Source organism: Phodopus roborovskii, unplaced genomic scaffold, assembly GCF_943737965.1.
Source record: "Phodopus roborovskii unplaced genomic scaffold, PHOROB, whole genome shotgun sequence".
NCBI classification, from domain to species: Eukaryota; Metazoa; Chordata; class Mammalia; order Rodentia; family Cricetidae; genus Phodopus; species Phodopus roborovskii.
This window is the reverse complement of record NW_026125295.1, coordinates 1,140,910-1,160,786: the sequence shown is the minus strand read 5'-3', so window position 1 is coordinate 1,160,786 and position 19,877 is coordinate 1,140,910. Positions and strand designations below refer to the sequence as shown.

Here is a 19,877-nt window from a genome sequence, read left to right as displayed (position 1 = left end):
CGTGGGAGGGCACTGCCGGGCGGGGCGGTCAGGGGGGCCCAACGACTCCGGCGGGACTGTGAGAGCGACAGGCAGGTGGACGCAGTCACACAGCCTGAGAGAGATCGAGCGAGCGAGGTAGAGAGGAAGAAGAGACAGACACATGAGAGAGAGAGAGAGAGAGAGAGAGAGAGAGAGAGAGAGAGAGAGAGAGAGAGAGAGAGAGAGAGAGAGAGAGAGGAGCGCACTCAGTGGGGAGAGAGAAGGAGAGGGAGGGACAGGACAGGACAGCCCCGCACACTTGCTCCCTGCAGTCACCTCCGCCCGCCCAACCCCAAGAAGTGGCCAGAGCGCAAAGTAGCAGAGACTCTGCAGGCTCCGACGATAGGAACCTGATCCCGGAATTGCTGGTGGGACCGCAGGATGCGGAGGGACAGACAGATCGGAGCAAGGACTGGCAATAGGGGACAGTGACTACTCCCGAGAGAGGAGAGGAGCAAAGCCTGGACAACCCCCCCCCCCCCACACACACACACCGTTCCTGGTGCGGACAGACTGACTGACAGGCAACCGGACAGCAGCCTGGAGTGGCGTGCAGGCTCTCCAGCAGCGACGACCTCCAAGCGTCCGGAGCGGCGAAGGCAGTCAGCCAGCCACAGCCACGCAGTCCCCACCAGTGCTGTGTCTGGGCTGCGCGAGGACCCCAAGCCGAGGGCTCCTTTCGCTAGCAGTTAAATAAATCGGCCAAACAGCAGGCGCAAGCTACAAACCAAACCGACCCAACCAAAGCATTCATTGAGAAACAATACTTATTCACAAAAGCCCCAAACGAAATCCAGTCAGTCAAGGCACCGGGACGCTGGGTAACTCCACTCTGTTCCTTCAGGTAAAACGCCAACTCTTCCGACGTGGGGATCACACTCCTTTTGTGTCTCACTGTTGGGGTTTCTGTCTCTGCCCCCTCCCCTTCTTTCCACCATCTATGTGTGCTTTCCCTTCGAACTGTTTGTGTCTCTGTGTTGTCTGTCTTCTGTTTCTATGTCTCACCGAAGGTATGGGTGGACTTCCCTTCCCCAAAAATCAGGCAGAAATTAAAAGCTGGGAAGGGAATTGGAAGGGGCGATGCTTTTTGTAACAGAGTTTCCAGTAATTTTATGTGGGTTTCGTGGTGCCACGTTTGGAAATGCTCCTAATTCAGTGGAGAAAATACAAAGTTGTCACTTTCTTCTATGATCACAGTGGTCCTGAGTCCCAAGAGGTTGGAAAAGGGAGGGAGGAATAATTATAGTTTTGTTTTATTCTTAAAATTTTAATATCAGTTTCATAGCTGCCTCCAATTTAAGGATAGATGTCTCAGGTGATAAAGGTGGCAATAAGGTTGAATGTGATTAGGCAAGTGTTTAAAAAGTTTCTTGGGAAGAGAAATTATGACTTGCTGTTTATGTCCCAGATGTGTTAAGTTCAAAGCTTGATCACCTTCTACAGATACAGAATAAGGCCAGAGTGTAAGTTTAAAGGAAAAGCAAAGAGAGGACAGTTCGGGGATGGTGGGATGGAAGGTACAAGGCAAGACTGCTAGAAATGCTTTCCCTAAGAATGTGCTGCAGATGGAGACAATCACTTCACTGTCTGACTTCTCAATGCTCCCAGCTTCTGCATGCAAGAATGACTGTCTCCAAAGTTGAAACCAATTGGTATTGGTTTTTTTTTTTAATTTTTGCTCCAATGCAGAATAAATCTAAACTGTGCCCACCCCTTCCTCATCTGCCTTGGAGATCAAACCTGCTCTTACCACTTTAAGTAAGCAGAGAAAGAGGCAAGACAGGAAGGCAGTCCTTTTTAAATTCTGTAAAAGTCAGAAAGCCTGTGATACACACTTCAGCAGGAGTGCATCCTCTCCTCTCCTCTTCAGTATGATGTTACCACAGGGTTGGGATGTATGAATAGCATTTTAGCTAATGCTATTTTCATGAAAAAAAGGAAAAAAAACAGTCATTTGGAAGGCACACACTCTGGTTATGAGTGGCTCAAACAGCCGAGTGATCTTAATGCGCTGCTGCCTGTGAGACCCTGTCTTTTCAGGGTTATATTGCTCGTCAAGGTATGTAACTGCTTACATTTGATTCTCAATTTCCTTTGTCCTCATATTCTTTTACTTTTTAATTGCGTTGACTGTCAGCTTATCTTTTTTTTTATTTCTAGACAATAAGTCTAAATGCATTTTAAGGTGGTGGATACACTTTGGTTTCATTACAAAAGATTGCAAAAGATAACCTCCTGCTTCTATGCTTGTCTATATTATCGTAATTTGGTTTCAATGTAATTTTAAAGACATTGTTTTGGAGCATCATGTTATATATGCCTTGGTTCCTCTCTGGATATGGTTTATGTCACTGGAATGATAAAGTAACTATTACTCATGGTGAATGCTTATTTAACAGGGCTTTCTTTGGGTGAGGCATATTTAAAGAAACTTACACTGCTCCAGGGAATGGCTTTTAGGTCTCTCGGTGACTTAATTTCACTACATAGTGATTTCTTTTAGTTGATATTCAGACCCAGACAAGTAAGTGAGTGTGTGTGTGTGTGTGTGTGTGTGTGTGTGTGTGTGTGTGTGTGTGTGTTTTATTAGATTCCCAAATTGTCAGTCTCCCAGTGACTGCTTGTAGCAGATCCCAGTTGAGTGTGGTTACCTTGAGAACTGGAGAAATCGCCCCATTAGAGCATGCTGCACCCCGGAATTCTTTACAGTCTGTTTTTAATGCTGTTTAGTGAAGGAACGGGCACCTTGCTCTGCAATGGAAGAAGCAGGAGAAAAGACAGAGCCTGTGAGACTGTGAAGACTGCAGAGCAGAGGGGAATGGAAAGGTAAAGACAGGCTACAGAGGTGGCCATTGGAATCCGGCCTTCATATCTTATGAATGGGAATCCATTGGTCTGGGGGAGAGAATTCTCTCTGAATGGTTGACTAGGTGTTCCTTTTGACTTCCCTGGTTCTTAGAAAGAAGACTCAATAATTTGAGTTCCTTAAAACTTGAAGGAGATGCTAACTGGGAACTTCCTGTGTGTCTACTATTTTTAATACAGACTGTGAGAATGTTGGGTAATGAATGCAGAAATAATTTCAAGTTCCTGAATCATTGTTCTGCTGTGGCAGATGGGTTGGACCTTATGAAACATCCTGAGATTCAAAGAACTACCATCAAATGTGATGGCAATCTGAATTTCTGCCATGGGGATTGTTTAATTTTTCTTTGTCGTGGGATTGAAACTTTGCTCCAGAATTATGGCAACTAAGGGAAGCAGGGAGATTTAGATGGACTTAATAGAATATTTGGTGGGTTGTTTCTTCCTTCTTGGTTTAAGGTAAACATCTTATGCTTGATTTTCTAAAGACTATATACTTTAAAGCACAGGTCTCAGAGATAGCATTAATCACCTTTAGAATGATATCTTTGGGGGCACAGGATAGCATGCAAGATGTAAGAAGCTGTCTGTCTGCATTGCTGACACCTCTACAGTACACCTGTCTTAAGGTACAAAGTGGGAATGTTCAATCAGAAAGGGTTCTTGCGCACTTTAGTGTTAGCAGCATGGAATCATCAGGCCAATTGTTTTTCCCTCAAAGTGAAGCTCATTAGTAAAAACACTTCAGCAGTTTCAAAATTAATAAACTAAAGAGAATGCGGATTCTAGAGAAGTTAAAAAGTCACTACGACTGTGACTAAGTTAGAAACAAAATAAACAACTAAGAATAATAATTTGCATGATGATATTGAAAATTTTGTTTGTTTTGGTTCATTTGTCCTCCAACTGGTATTTCTAGAGGGGGAAAACCACCCACACTGGCTGTTAATATTTCCCTCGGGGCTCTGCATTTTGCACCAGAGAACTGGTGTCTTACTCAAGTCCGAGGGCATTCGCATCTGAATTCAAAGTGCATTTTGCCTTTGGACAAGATAATGATGAGCTGTGTGAGCAGAGCTTAGGATGAGTCAGCTTCTGAAGACACCACATAGATAGTAGTCAGGCATGGATGTGAAGGGGAGAATTCCTTTAGGATGTACAGAAGACAGTTTGAAGTCCACAGGGCTGAACACTGCAAATTAACTAATTGTTCATCAGTCAGTTCAACTTGAATCTGGTCTGTGACAAGATTAGGCAAGAATGTGAGACCTACAAGTGTAGTTGACATGGGAAGCCATTTCTCCAGGGTAAGTACTGACATTGTTTAAACTGGGTTGGGCATTTAAGAATCTGACTCTCCCGATAACAGAAGGACCTGCCTTCCATAACAATGCATCAGGTCACCTGGGGAGTTGTCAACATACCTTAGGTCAGTGATGTTGTATTTTTAAAGCTTCCATTTTTTTCTTTAAGACAAAGGATCTTCTTAATCCAGAGGTTCCACGTTTCTGTGGGTTTTACTTTTTGTATTGCTCGCTCCAATACTTGACATTAAATTTGAAAAACACATTTTAAACACTATTATAGGCCTATGCTAAAGGATTGTGGAATGCAAAGAGAGACTGAGAAGCAACACAAGCAAGACTATTTGTATCTTTGTTTCTAAGTCCTGAGTTTCTTTTAAGATGTTTTCATGGTAAGTTCTTAAAAATAGATTTCTCAATACTTCAGCCTTAAATTAATTCAGATCATGTTAAATTATTGTTGGCCACAGATATTGTGTTCATTGTATATATTTACACCACAGACAGATATCTCATATCTATTAAGATCCAATATGAACTGAGATGTAACATAAGTCATCATGTATTTACTAAGCTTGATAAAGAATAAATTACTCAGGTATCAAGCTCATGCAACAGTTTTTAATGTTGACCAGATTGTCATGCTATGGTCTTCAAGCCTCTTCTATCTAGAGATGTTTTCTTAGTACATAAAACACATGCATCGGTTCTTGAGTGTGTCATTATTGGGACATATTTGTGTTGAAGGAAAAAAGAAATGTAATTAAAATAATTACACAAATAATTGAAGAGATAAAAAAAGACAATGTCTTGACTATATGGTACTGGCTTTCTGTATTCATACTGGATCCTTAGCTTTATGCAATGCTTCTCTTCCTTCTTCCTCTTCCTCCTAGTTCTCCTCCTCCTCCTTCTTTTCTAGCTGCCAGTATAGCTCCTAGCACTGCCAAGTGGAGAGAGGCGAATGTTAACCACCATCTGTGGTCATGATAGATTAATGCTTCAAATTCCGTCTATGCATTTTTCATAAGAAAATCTCTTCCAGAAGTGTTTATATCCACAGCTTAATGCATATGACAATATGACAAACTTACAAGATGTTTATGTTCTATATAATAAAAATGAGGATCAAATGGCCACTGCAACTTATTGAAATGCTGATCACTTAATCTAGGAGTGTCTCATTCAAGGCATTTATTCATAATTGTTCCCCAGCCATAAATTCGCATCACATTTTAAAAACATTACCTCCACTCCTTTTATTTAACAACAGATAATCATTAGCTTTTTCTCCAGGAAAGGTGAAACACAAATTGCCTCTTGTTAAACAGGCCTTCTAGCATGGTCTTAATTTCCATAAGACTTCCAGATGATGTATGCAGTTCTAAAAAATAATTGGGGACAAAATTGTGCTAATGATAAAGTCAACAACCCCTTACATGACATTAATTTAAAGACAGCGACATGTAACATTTAGTTCTACTTTAAAGAGAGGACTCAAGACTGAAGAAGACAACAGTGACATCATTTTAAATTTCAAATACTTGGCAAATTTTGTAGAGGCTTATTGACATATTGTGGGCTATATTTTGATGCAGAAACACATTATCTAATGAACTATCAAATCATCTCTTTATAGCTGTTTCCAGGAGACAAATTTACAAATTTATCTAAATAAATGAGTCTAGATCAATTTCTTGATTATTGCCCTCGTCATCCAATTTGGCGTTGGAATTCTTAGTAATCATAATTCTTTTATTTCCAGGTCACTGGCTGCTCTATTATTAGACAGTAAATACAGGAGATAGAAGCAGAAACCATAACCCAAAAACAAGACAGGAAGGTGGGTTTCTGGTACCTAGCAGACTCCCTTCATATTGCCTAGACCCTTACTTCAGAACGTTCCAGCACACAAACTCTTTAATGAAGAGGAAAATAAGCTTGTTCACCCTGGCATTTTGTTTTAGATGAAGAGTCACCATATGGGAGGGGCTGGAGATATGGCTCAGTGTTTAAGAGCACTGACTGTTCTCACAGAAGACCTGAGATCAGTTCCCGGTAGCCACATGGTGGCTCACAACTATCCATAGGCATGCATATGGTACACACACATACATACAGGCAAAACACCCATACACACAAAATAAATAAATTTAACAGTAATTTAAAGCTATGTAAAAGGAATCAATATATGTGAGATAAATATATTTCAATGTTTTTAAAGTCCAACATGGAACATCAATTTCTAAATGCTTGTGTTTCCCAGTTTAGATAAATTATGTTTTGACAAGTACAGAGACCACCCAGAGATGCTCAGCATCTCAAGTTGCTTTCAGAAGATTTCCTCAATGTTACAGCAATTTAGAAAAATCTGGACATGGACCACAGAATTTAAAGGAGGGGCAGGCTAACTCTTGATGTTCAGAAGTTAGTCCTGATTCCTTAATGTTGAATTTAGCTATAATAAGCTCAATGGGAAAATTAAAAACTGTTCAATGACGCCCAAGTTTCTAAAAACACAAAAAAATTTTCACAGGACATTCTAACATTTATTTATAGGAGAACTCAATGAATGACGCCTTCTCCTCGTATTTTGCTTGTCACTATGTGTAACCTCTGTGGGGTTTCCAGTGCAGCTGAATGCTGTGGTAATGACCTAATGGCATCATGAGCTGAGGAGAAAACAAGGATGTTCCCTGTTCACTGCAGAACTAACATTTGTGCTGCGGTTGCATTAGCTAAGCACTGCTTCTCTGAAGCAAATGCCTAGATGCATGTTAAGCAACTTGGTAGCTGGAGATGCTACACTTCACAGGTTGATTTATTTTTTTTCTAGGAAATGAGTCCACATGGTTTATTGTCAGATCATGAATCCTTAAACCAATATGGCACAAAGTCAAAACTGGTGTTGAATTCTCCCAAACAAGCTGTGAGAATTCTCCTGGGGAATGTTTGAGCTCACACTCACACTCCATAGATTCATAGCTTCTCATTTATGTTTTATTTATTATGAAGTTATTTAGCTGTGCTGGTGTGGGGAGAATTTTAGGAGGTCAAAAACACCACTGCAAAGAGTTGACCTAATGGTTTTTTTGTATTTGTTCCTTTAATCCTTCCCTTAACATATTTCTTTTGTAAAGACCAAAATCCATTTCAATCTTGAGGCTTTCACGTATTCATTAAGAATGTTCTGGAAGCATCCAGGAATGCAGTGTTTATCAAGCTGCAGGAGCTTGCTGTAGAAACCAAACCGGCTGGCCCCAGAGTGTCATGTATATAGTCAGAAAGGCATGTTTAGTCTCACAATAGTTGCTTTCTCCTGGAACTATAAATAACTTCTGTTTAGGAATTCTTTTTCAGTATCAGGCAGTCAGAGAATAGACAGGATGTGCCAGTCCATGTATCACAAAAATTTTAGGCTCAGTGAAATGACTCAGCTAATGTAGGTCCCTGTCTCCAAGGCTGATTGATCCCTGGTATCTACACGTGGAAGGAGAGACCAGACTCCTGCAACTTGGCTTCTGAAGGCCACTCACACATGGTGGCGTAGGGACACACATATACACCATACTGACACAAAAAAAATGAATGTAAACATTTCTGAACACTACACATCTTCTCTTGCCTTGATATAATTATCCGTCCACAATTGATTTCATATCTGTGTGGAAGTTCAAAGCAAATGTATTTTTACTTTAGTGAAGTTTGGGATTGAAACTCAGGTTAGAACTAGTGGAGAGGATGTGCTCACAGGTAGGCTAGGGTCTCAGGTGACAAGAGCAGAAATAGCTGAGGGAGATGAAGAACCTTCCTCCCCAGGAAGAGTTTGTGGCCTCTCTCAGATTCTGCACCCTCCAAATCTCAATTCTCCACTCACCTCCCGACACAGAGCTGGTCACCTGAATTGGTATTTGATCTAGATGTCTGGCTTCTTCCTAAGAGTAAGGAACAAACTGGGGACCCTAGCTTAGTAGTTAACCCATGCACTAGCTCTCCAATCTGAAAAATCCGCTAGTTAAATAATTAGCAATTGACTTACTATCTGCTTCCGTTCCCCATTTAGAAAGTGGGATGGGACTTGGCTTGCCTTCCAGGGTTCACACTCCCCCACACAGATGGTGGATCCACTAGAACCTTTGTTCTTCCAACTAAAAAACAGTAGGCACAGATTCAATCCTAGGCAGAGATTCATTTCTTTACATAAATGAAACACAACTCTCTTATTTATTTTATTTTTTTATGTTTACGCTTTGCCTGCAGAAGAGGGTTTCACATCCCCTGGAACTGTGAGCTGCCACATGGGTTCTGGGGATTGTACCTGGTTCCTCTAGTAAAACAACCAGTGTTCTTCATCTAACACAACTTCTTTTTTTAAAAAGTGTTTTAAAAGAAAGAGCTCAGAACCTTTCCATTAATAGTCTTTTCTTTCCTTCCTTCCTTCCTTCTTTTCTCTTTACATTTTTTTGGTTTTTCAGTCAGGCTCTTGATATCTATCACAAGCTAGCCTAGAACTCATGATCTTTAAGACTCCCAGATGTTAGAATTGCAAACATGCCACCATGCCCAACTGCTAAATATGATAAGAACTTTTGGTGGTTAAAAATTAATGAGCAGCTTAATACTTTCTGTCTATGACTTATCGAAGGCAGAGTTAATAACTAAATTCCAGGGGTATTGATTGTGGAAAGGGCACGTTTTCACAAGGCCCTACCTTCTATCAGAGTCTAAGGGAAGAGATGTCTGCCTAAGAGTTCCCCAAACCCACGACTTGTTCAGGGTATTTTACTCGTGTAATTTCTAACAACTAAAAGAGAAAGCCCAATGTTAACCCTTTGAACAGGTGGTGGTTGGGATGACCCCCACAAAGGCATGACTTCCAAGTCAATCCAGGTAGGGGAGTTTTTCAACAGAGTTCAGGTGGCATGGGAGATTAAAAACAGTGTTCTAATCTAGGAGAAAGAGAATAGTTTGGGGATGAGGTGGATATCTCACTACACCGAGCAGCTTCTGTCCTTCCCAACTCCGGCTTCCTGTCTCCCACACTCTGGAAAGAGCAGCTGAGATGACCTCTGATTGTGAAGCGGCTGTGTGGATAATTTTGCTCAATGAGTCAGCACTGTGCCTTCGAATACCGCCAGAGTAGGAAGGACAGGGCTGTCATGATGGGGGTTCCCACTTAGCTCCCCCTAACAGGAAACAGGGAAACCACAAACGGTGCTCAGTATAGGAGAATGTGGGCCGCACACAGCAGGAAATGCATCTGATAATTGTCTTGTGTTCACTATTGTAATTTGGATATCTTACATTTTTCTGGAGGGAAATAACATAATAAGTTATCCAATGGAAATTCTCAGAAGCCTGGGGGTGTGCTTACAAACCTTTGCTATTACAAGATTTGCTGGGAACAAACAAAAGAAATTCATGGCGACATAGATGCATACAGATACAGAGAGTATATGTTAAAATCAACAAAATACATTTATTCCCAAAAGCCAAAACTCCCTTAAATATTTCTTCATAGTCCTAAGCAGTTTCAGACTAGTAGAGTGATTATATATGGTAGTTATTTAACCATAGTTTACTGCATGAAACTGAATTTGACCTTTATTATTGACTGCAGTTCATATTTGGGGGGTTTCTAATCAGTCCCACCCCACGTGAAGTTTTAATTGTATCCCTTTCATTGAATTTCAGCTCTAGTAGGTCTGAGGGATATCTTTCTGAAAAAGAACAAAGACATATTCTTAAATATAACATATAACTGCTCTAGAGATTTTTTTCCCCTTTGCTGTTTCAAACAAGTTTCTTTTCCTATTTCAGTAAGCAAGTAGGAATTCCGTGGCAGTCATAAGGCCTCTCCAGCTTCAGCTTGCTTAAACCCAGTGCCTACCTGCAAGGCAGAAAGTTACAGTTAATACTCAGCAAGTGTTGGAGGTGATGAGGCAAAAGCAAAACAACACAGTTTGGAATTCTTGGCCCATGGTGCAGAAGACATCTGGCCTTTCCCGGATGTGTGCTTATGAGGGGATTAAGTCTGCCTTGTGGGGGAAGGGTCAATCCCAAGGACTAGGCAAGTGGGCAACCTGTAGCAGAAGGCAAACTCAGAGTTAGAGAGCAGAGAGTTTTAGCCCACCAGGGTTTCCATATGCAAGACTACTTTTCTGAAACCACAGGAGAGCTGATCACTTCCTATCTCTTGGGAAGACTATAGAGTAACCAGATGTAAATGCCAGTAATTCTCCCAGGACCACTGATGACTGCTTTGTTATCAGCTATAAGGGCAATCTTGAGATAGATAAATACATAGATGACAGAGAGATACACATGTGATAGATGGTTGCATAGATATCTAGATAATAGATACAAATAATCATATATTTACACATAATGCATGATAATACATACATCTATACGTATGTGAGGTGATTTCAAATTAAACTATAGGTTGTTGTAAAGATAGTTCATTCTTTAAATGTGTTGTGAGGTTTTATACCCATGTGTTAGAGAAAAGACATTGAAAAGTAGGTCCATAAAAATAAAACCATCTAACTGCTCTTGATAGATAGCAGCTTGCTGTCCGTAGTTAAAAGGAGGTAGAATTAGGTACAGTTCTGTAGGAAATCCCAGAGGAAGAATGATCTAACCTGCAGGTTACCTGCCAAGCACAGCATTTGCAACGGATAATTACATGTATTTTGTACTGTAATGTGTACATTCAAAGTTCTTTTGTGTTAGTTTGTGTGTATGTGGTTGTATGTGTGCACATGTGTATGCTGGTATTTGGTGGGACAGAGATTGGGTCTCTCTCTCTCACGCTGAGCCTAGAGTTTCCTGATTCAACTAGATTGGCAGGCCAAGCAGCTACAGGGAGCTACCAGTAGATGTCTGATCCAGCAGTGGGAATACAGGTATCAGCAGCCACACCCAGCTTTTCACTGGCATCTGGTCTCATAGTCAGCTCAGCTTACCTCAGTAAGGTCCTCAGGTTTACACATCACCTGACCCATTACCCAGCTATCCCAGACCCCCTCCTCCTAGTCATAGTTATTGTGCTTATCCTCCTCCTCCCTCCTCTGTTTTAATGCAGTTCTTTCCATAGGTTGAGAGAAAACATCCAATCAAAGGTTGTTGTAATTTAAAAAAAAAAAAAAACAAAAACAAAAAAAAAACAAAAAACAGCATGTGAGAGAAAGACTCTATACAACGGAGCTCAGGTGGAAGGTTTTGTTTTGTTTTGTTTTGTTTTGTTTGTTTGTTTGTTTTTTCTAGGAGAAAGGAAATGGGGAAAGGGGGAGGGGAAGGGAAAAACCAGCCTCTAGGGAGAGATAGGAACACACACACACACACACACACACACACACGAGAGAGAGAGAGAGAGAGAGAGAGAGAGAGAGAGACAGAGAGAGAGAGAGAGAGAGAGAGAGAGAGAAGGGGGCGGGCCCATTTAAAAGGGAACACAGTGAATGTGTGCAAGTGGTGCTCTTAGTGCTCTTAGTGGCTGTAGCTGAGGACGTATCCTGTCAGAACCCCAAGCACAGGCCAGTGCAGATGCCTGAATCCTGACATTCTCTGGGTAGGACTTTAGGGTGATGCTTTATTGATGTGAGAATCATAGGATTAAATAAAGATAGTGACGTAAACAAAACAGGAAATGGCATCTGGATGCACTCCCCCAGCTTGGTTCCTGTCCAAATACCTTACCCCAGAATATTGCAACAAGGAGAAAAAGACAAAACAAGCACCACACACCTATTCTTGAGGGCTATCTATAAAGCAACCGGTAATTTCTAAGATCTCTTTTAGTTTATAAATTTTGTGTCTCAATGACACTTCTTATTGTAATAACTGTGCGTCTGTTTTTATATTGTATTGTTCATGAATTTTTATTATAGTTTTCCCCTCCAGGCTTGAAAACAAGCACATTGATGGGAAATAGGATTAATAGTTTAGGTGGTGCTCTTATCATGAAAAGTCAGCAAAAAAATCAGGAGGTGAGGTCCCAAGAGCTGGGCTCAGGTCCAACTCTGCAGGGTTCTAGTTGGTTTCTTAAGCAACCTGCCTTAGCTACATCGTTTCTAAAGTGGGGTTACTGTGAGAATTAACCACATAGTGTTTATCCCAGTGATGGGCTTGTGTGTTTCTTTCCTGGTCCTCATATTTTCATGCTTTGCTTGGGTGCTTTGGTCATGCCTAGCTGGAGTCCATTTTTAGCACAGCTACACTCACATGTTCGGGGTTTGGGAGTCTGTCATCGGTGGTCACCTGAGGTGCAAACTATCCTTCTAGCAGATGCCCCTCAAGTGGATGGCAAGGCCTGACCTTTTCTAAGCCAGCTCGGCAGAGATACCTTGAAAAAGAGACAGGGTAAGGATGATTCAGAATTCCCGACCCACACAGAATTCCACCTAGCATTTCATTACCTGCTAATCTGACTCATCTGAGGTGAGACGGTGTCTTTTTGCTAATTCACAAAGGAAGTTAACCAGGCTTCCTCCCAGACACATGTTGGGATAATGTTGACTTGAATTCTAGTACCCTTCCAGGTGTGATTTGGATTATTATCTAAGAACTGGAAATGATCTTAAATAAAACACAGTGCAGAGAAAACCCATTAATCTATCTAGCACATGCTGTCTGTAAAATCACATTCATTCATTGGATTTAGCCAGACAAGAGAGCTCTAAATTTATATTTTCCTGAAATCACCAGAAAACGTGACCTTACTGTGTTGACCTCACTGTGCAAATAGACAAATAGATGCTGTGATGTTTTAAGATGAGGAACTGTTGTGTGTTTCCTTGCTGATTGATGAGTTCTTCGGATCTCCGCAAGGACCAGCCAGTTTGTTTGCTTTTCCAGTGTGTGTGCAGTATGGAGAGACAGAACCCCCAACCTGCAGATCTGGGTCTCGTGATGTCTTTTACTTTGTCTACATGATCTTACTCCTAGAATATTGAATCAGCAGAAAGCCCACGTAGTTCATGGATGAATACTGGTGAAGATTTTAGAAAGAGAGGAAGAAAAAGGAAGAATATGGTGTTTTTCTGGGCTGGTTAGGGGAGCTACCTGTGGCCATCTGTGGTGGCAATTTTACTACTTATACATTGACTAGATCATTAGTAGCATTTGCTCTGCTCTGTGGGAATGGGTTGCCTTTTATGCTGGGAGTTACCTAGTTCCTCCAGGCCAAAAACAAAAAACCACCCAATCAAACAAACAAAAGGTACCCGCCTGTAGGCTGTTTGAATTGCTTGCTAAGGCCACATGGACAAAGATAAGTAAAATTCAGTCTTCTTCTATTGATTCTGAATTTGCCTTTTAGTTGTTTATGGTCAGATCTTTTTAATAGTCATTACTTGGCATAAATCATTGCCTCTGTTGTTTTGTGTTCAACAGTGTGTGAGTGTGTGTGTCCTGCCTTCTGGTTGTGATCACACAATGTTAGTATCTCTAATAAGACAAAATAAGAAATAAGACAAAAGCTTGTTTCATTCCTTCAATGATCTTTCTCTGTGATAGGAACTGTACTGCATTATGTAATTGTCATTAAAACACACACACACACACACACACACACACACACACACACTTAAGTGGTATAATCTAGAAGGGTTACAATGAAAATGCCAGGGTCAAGGAAGGTTGTATAATGGAAAACAAGGGAAACTGGTATAAGTAGATTTCCTTTGCCTGGCGTGGCTGCCGCCCTGGGTATGTATATACTACCCTGTGCCATTGGCCCCCGGTTTCACCTGCCCTACTGCCGTGGCTTCCCTTGAGGTTGTGGACAGATAATCTACCCATCTATTTGAGCCTCAGCCCCCTTCTCTATCTCTCCTGCCCAAGATGGACACTTGAAGCTTGGGGTTCCCTTACGGAGTCTTGCATATAAATACTACCCACGTAATTAGGAATCCAAGCTTCCGTCTGTCTTTACTACTCATGGACTGACTGTCAGTGAAAACAGGCCAGTGTGTAGCTCCATTTGCAGAGCGTGTTCAAGGCCACCTTGCATTCCATCCCCAGCTCCACACAAAAGAGGAGAAAAAAGCTAGAGGACTTGAGAACTCGGAGAAGGATGTGATACTTTGTTGTTTTAAACGCTATATAGTTACAGTTTGAGAATGCTATGCAGTGTCAGTCCATAGATAGCTGAAAAATGAAAATGAAATGAACTTAAGGAGTGGCCAGAGTCTTGTTTCTGAAAAGGGTTACCAATACATTACATAATTGCAATAACAACAACAAAGGACAGGGGAAAAAAAAATGTGTCCTGAACTCCGAGTCAACATTTGAAGTCACACTAAAGACTAATGCGACTCAGACTTCTGGTTTAGAGACCTAACAGTTTGCACTTAGGAATAAATTCATGCCCACAGAATAAAGAATTATAGAAAAACATTAACTTTCTGGGGTGGGGGGCGATGAACAAAATTAGAAAATAAATGATTTTGTAGATGCATATAAAGAGTAAAACCTAAAGAAAAATGACTTTTTCAATTTTTCTGCCTAAAGGATTCTCACACTTAAGACTTGCAAGTTCATGCCAAGAGGTACCAGATTTTGCTTCTTTCCAGTGAAGACATATTGCCTGAGCCTGCAGATATACATTCTAAGCAATCCCTCCCTCCATTCTGTCCCCTGCAGAAGAGCTATGATAGGCAGGTAGAGGCAATCACTTTTATCTAGCTGCCAGCATGTATGGGTGCATTTTATTGATACTGGGGGTGAAGTTGCCCATTTTAGATGACCTCCTTCTTCCAACATTTTACTCCAGGACACTTAATTGAGAATTAGGCAGCACAGCCTCCCATCAGATATCTCTGGTCCTCCGAGTGTTTTCTACTTAGCAGACTCCCGACACCTGGGGTGCAGGTGTGCTTGGGCAGAGCATCAGCTTTCTGCCTGTGTTTGGCACAGGGTGACGGTTACTCTGCAGATGTTCAGGGCCAAGGTGGTATTTTTCTCTCTCTCTTTCAACCCTCCAGAGTCAGTTTCTCAAACAAAGGAAGTGGTTAGGCTAACAGAAGTCACAGTGTGACCCTGAAATAAAAATTAAGCGAGCCTGTTTTTCAAGTGTTGGTGAAAGACAATGTTATTAAAATATTCTAACAGGGAAACTCAGGGACAGTGCTTAATTTTTGCTAATGAGATATTAAATCTTATTTCATGACCTGAAGCAAAAGAACAACTCAAATAATCTTATTTATTTTTCCCACTTAGCTAAGCTGAAATACAGAACTGTAGAAATATTCATTAAGGGTAAATAGATTTATTTTCCCCAATAAACTTTAGAAGATACACAGATAACACATTGCTTCAATTTTTTTTCATTTGTCTATTTCATCATCGGCATTAGCTAACACTACCCGCATTAGAATCCACCCAATATAAGGAGGTTAGTTTAATTTTAATGTCAAGAAACTCTTTCTGAAGAGGTTTTTATATACATAAACCGATAAATACACATATTTCTATGTTGATATATACACATGTAAATATATAAATTGCATATAAACTACAATGTAGAATTTATGTATATACATGTATAAATTTGAAGCCTCATTATATTATGAAAATTTTAATCTCTGCTATTTAAGAAGTCTGTGGTATAGAGCCCACTGATTTTATGTTCCCTTTGCATTTACTTATCCTGCTACTAATGCATAATAACCCATTAAGAAGAAGGTTACAGAACAGAATCAAGGAGGAGAGAGAATGTGCACATTCCAAAACCTCAGCCCAATAAAGTGCTAAAACAAATAGCAGCTTGAGGATATTCATACATGCAATGTTTGGTTTTATATACCAACCCCAGAGACCAATGTGAACACTAAACGTGAACACTGTTCTCTGTTTTTTAGGCTCACTGGTGACCCAGGGGCCATAGTTCAGCACTTGTGTGCTATGCTTTTCTTTAAGCCAGTGCTAGTGCAGTGGACCCACGGTGTGTTTCCTTAGGTCATCTCCAGGGGAAACCTCAGACTCTGTCTTCTGTCATACTCAGGAGAGTTCTGGACAGAACCGGTTTTTCTGAAGCATGCATAGAAACCAGCAGACACAAGGGGGTTTTATAAAATACAGAGCATTCTATCTCAGGAGGCTGGGTGGGACTCAGATCGGAGCTTCTCACAGGATCCCAAAGGATGTTAGTGTTGCTGGTCCACAAATCACAAGCTGAGAACGAGTTATTTAAAAACCTAAAGTTTCTTCACCGAACGCAGAGTTCGCGTAACCAACAGAAGGCCATAACTTCATGGGCTGAGAACTTTAAAAGGTAATAGGAAAACCTCAGAAACAGACCAGTTTCTAGCCGAGCATGGTAGCTCATGCCTACAAACCCAGCAGTGCCCAAGAGACACCTTCCAAAGGAAGCTAGTGCCCTACAGTATTCGAAGCCACTGAGGCTTCTAGAAATATGGGGAAGGTAGGGCCTCTGGAGGGGTTTGAAGTTCGTTGTAACCCAAGCTGTGATTATGGAGTGCTGAATAGATGTGTGCAGTTTTCTCTGTGAAAGACAGGCAGTGGCTAAGCCATATACATTGCTAACCAGGTGAGATGTTACCTCATGATGCCCATTTTCAGATGAGGAGGCTGAGGCACAGAGAGCAACTACCGAGTCAGAGGTGGAGTTAGGCTTCCAGTCCTGCATGACTAACTTGAGGTGTGAAACTGAAACACCACACACTTTCTCTGGTTGAAGTTTTGCTTTCTCTACGTTTTTCTCCTATGACATAAGCCCAATATCCCTTTTAAGGCTCCCCCAAACCTCCAGTTCACACACAGTCCATCAGAGCAGATGGCATTATTAACCCCTGGAGAATTTTCAGACACTCGTGTTTGAATCTGTCACACTGGACGCTGTTGGGCAAGGTGGGTCTGCCTGTGCACCCACCTGTGTGGCCACAGCTACAGCTGTGACAGAAGGAAACACCCAGTAGCAAGGGGCTACACGGTGGAAGAGCAAATGCTACGTACAGGGTGTCCTGGGATGCTCTCGTCTTGTATAACCGGCAGGGCACTCTCTGCCAGCCACAGCAGATGCTCCATGACGGAATACAGAGTGCATCTTAGAGAAAGCTGGGCAAGGAACTTGCTCCTGACCTGGTGTGGCTGCTTCTTCCAATTCACATCCAGTGATCAGGCAGGATCTGAAGGCACAGGACAAGAAGGCCCAGCCCTTCGCTCTTTCTCTGGCATCTGTGGAGCAGCTAGGAGGAAATGAGGCAGCTATCCAGATGTTAGTGGCAGAGAGTCTTCTTTAGGCTCAAAGCAAACCAGTAGTTTCTCTTAGACTGCAGTGAGGCTCCCACAGAAGCCTGTCCATCACTCACAGCTTCCATCAACCCAGTCCTTGGGGATGGCTATGGACTGAGATCAGCCCGCCTTAGGGTCTAACTCTTCAAAGAAATCACCAAGCTCAGTGGTCAAGGTAAGCTATGGCAAACCTTAGAAAAATCCCTCCCTAAACATGGTCACGTTTTTAGATTGGAGGCTCTACTAGCATTTGGTGTTTCTGACTGAAGGGCTTCTTATCGTTAGCTCTGCCGCAAAGAGACACAAATGTGTGCTTTGGGTGTGTGGGAGAAAGCTTCACTTGTGGAAGGCAACGGTGTGTTTCTTTGGGTTGCAGAAATGGCACTGGTTAATAAGGCAAAATGCATTGTGATGTGGCTTCCTCTTTCTGCAATCAGTAATGATGGCTGCGCATTCATTTTGAGTAAACACAACCCAGGTGTGTACATGGAAGGACGAGGCGAAGAGCAATGGGTAGAGCGTGGCTTCTCAGACCACAGTAGATGATTCCAGTTTCCTTTGACCTTGGACAAGGACTGTTCCTTTTAGTCTCAACAATCCCTTCCTTTTTTCTCCCTTCCCTGCCTCCATCTTCCCCTCACCTCCCTCTCCCGTCTCCCTCTTTTCTGACTTCTCCTTCCCTCCCTTTCCATAGAGTTCTTTCCTTCCTACTCTCTTTCTTTGTCTTAAATTGCATTCATTTATTCATCCACTCATTAATTAATTGATTTGTGCGTGCCATAGCCTATGCATGCCATGACTCATGAGGACAATGGTCAGGAGTCGCCAGACTGTCCTTCACCAGCGTGGTCCCTCAGGACGGAGCTCAGGTCATTAGGCTGTGCAGCAAGCATCTTTACACACTGACTCATCCCCTCAGCTCTCTTATTGTTGTTGTTATTTTTACTTTCTTCCTCTTTTTTTCCACTTTCCCTTCTGTGTTATGTATAAGTAAGTTTCAGCAAGCACTAAAATCACCGTCTATAAAACGATCCTTTGGGCACTTGGCACATGAAATATAAATGAAGCCACAACAGCTGTTATTTTTACGGGATGTGTAAGTGCTTCTGTGTTGAAGGTGAATCAGATATGACCAGCGGTGGGGTTGTGATCACCACCATTGAAACGTCAACTTTTTGGTTCACTTTGTCACAAGCATGCAGCATCTTTGTTGGTCGTATAGAAAGCATGAACCCAAGTTCCTATTCCTCAGAGCATGCCAGTGAGTCTGGTGAGGACCAGAAGCCACGTAGTCTAGTTTAATTGCAAGACCTGCACAGAGTTAAATACTTGCATGTCTATGGAGGCTGAGAACCTCTTGGACATGGTCTATTCTGAACCAGTCCTTGCCTGTGACTCTAGTGTTCGTGGCTGCCTTGTTCTGTGCTGACTTTCGGGACTCTGAAAATATTGGTATGTGCTGAGAGAATACCCAGCCAATCTTCTGCAGCTGGGAAGAGCAATTTAGCAGCTTCGTGAATTAGGGTCTTGTTTACACTGCTGTCCAAGATAATCATCTGTTTGTTTTAACTAAGATGCTGTGCCTTCATCAGCAGCATCAAGCCTCATAGTTTATGATAAGGCATTTGAATCTCACAATAGTGTTTGGATTTCACTGAGGGAACCCCAACATAGCTTGCGTTTTCTCTCAATGACTCTGGAAATCAACACACAATGTGCATATGTGTCTTTCACCTTCATCTCAAACAGAAAAGGAAACACTCTGAGATCCACAGCAGAAACTATTTCTGTATACACCCATTTAAAAAATATCTTTCATTTGGATCCCAACACACACCACACACACACACTCACACACACACACACACACACACACACACACACACACTTGCATGTGTATGTGAGTCAAAAATCTTATGACTCACTCCCATTCTGTAGTCAGACTCATTCTATTTCCATCTGTGGTCTCTACTTATTTTAGTGTAAAGACCCAGCTGGGGAAGTAGCTCAATTGGTAGATGACATGAAGGAAGCACCCCCCTCCCATGAGATCTATATCCAGCACCCTGTACACAGGACATGGCAACCACAGAACTTAGGAGGTAAAGGTAGGAGGATTGGAAATTCAAGGTCAATGAAACCTCAGGTTTAAGGCTGTTGTGGGACATGTGAAACCCTCTTCTTAGAGAGAGAGAGATATATATAGAGAGGGGGAAGAAATGGGGAAGATAAATTAACAAATAACAGCCAATTTTCACTACGTGTTTGCAGGTCACACCTAACTGAAGCACAGTGAACCACACATGAGTTTACTCTGGTCCCCTCTGGCCTCCCACAGTCTACGGAACGGAATTCATCTGGCAGAACACAATCTTAGTGTTGATCAGAACTGATACTGTCTCACTGAGTGTTAAACAGTCTTGGAAGACA

General features: G+C 41.8%; 1 protein-coding gene across 4 annotated transcripts in view; it reads left to right on the top strand.

The window, feature by feature from the left end:
- The first annotated feature begins 688 nt into the window (after positions 1–688).
- Positions 689–19,877, top strand: part of Arpp21 (cAMP regulated phosphoprotein 21) — a 155,412-nt gene continuing 136,223 nt past the window's right edge. Inside the window, exon 1 of one of the 4 annotated variants that reach the window (XM_051201418.1) lies at positions 689–865. The gene's annotated coding sequence lies outside the window, so the exon portion shown is untranslated. Of the gene's footprint in view, positions 866–2,690; positions 2,848–4,040; positions 4,194–17,520; positions 17,623–19,877 lie in introns of those variants that run through there. The other 3 variants (XM_051201433.1, XM_051201450.1, XM_051201440.1) reach the window with 3 other exon arrangements.